The sequence below is a fragment of the Sinocyclocheilus rhinocerous genome, unplaced genomic scaffold (genome assembly GCF_001515625.1).
Source record: "Sinocyclocheilus rhinocerous isolate Xijiao unplaced genomic scaffold, SAMN03320098_v1.1 scaffold2162, whole genome shotgun sequence".
Lineage (NCBI taxonomy): Eukaryota > Metazoa > Chordata > Actinopteri > Cypriniformes > Cyprinidae > Sinocyclocheilus > Sinocyclocheilus rhinocerous.
In genome coordinates, this window is record NW_015649584.1 from 19132 (window position 1) to 19546 (window position 415).

Below are 415 nucleotides of genomic sequence, written 5' to 3' on the forward strand. Positions count from 1 at the left end.
ACAACTTTAAAGATGATTTTCTCAATATTTAGATTTTTTTGCACCCTCAGATTCCAGATTTTCAAATAGTTGTATCTCGGCCAAATATTGTCCTATCCTAACAAACCATACATCAATGGAAAGCTTATTTATTCAGCTTTCAGACGATGCATAAATCTCAATTTCGAAAAATTGACTCTTATGACTGGTTTTGTGCTCCAGGGTCATTCATATGCCATTTTGCTTTATGCAGTATGTGTGTAAAATGGCCATAAATGGGTTTTCCTATTATATACAATGTATCTAATTTGCATATTAATGTCTAATTGTGGCAACATTATTGTAATAATGGGAGTAATAATTAGCAAGACTTTCATAATAATATCTAGTATTTCATAGGAGTATTGAAATATAATTTCTTTCCCTATTCGCTTGT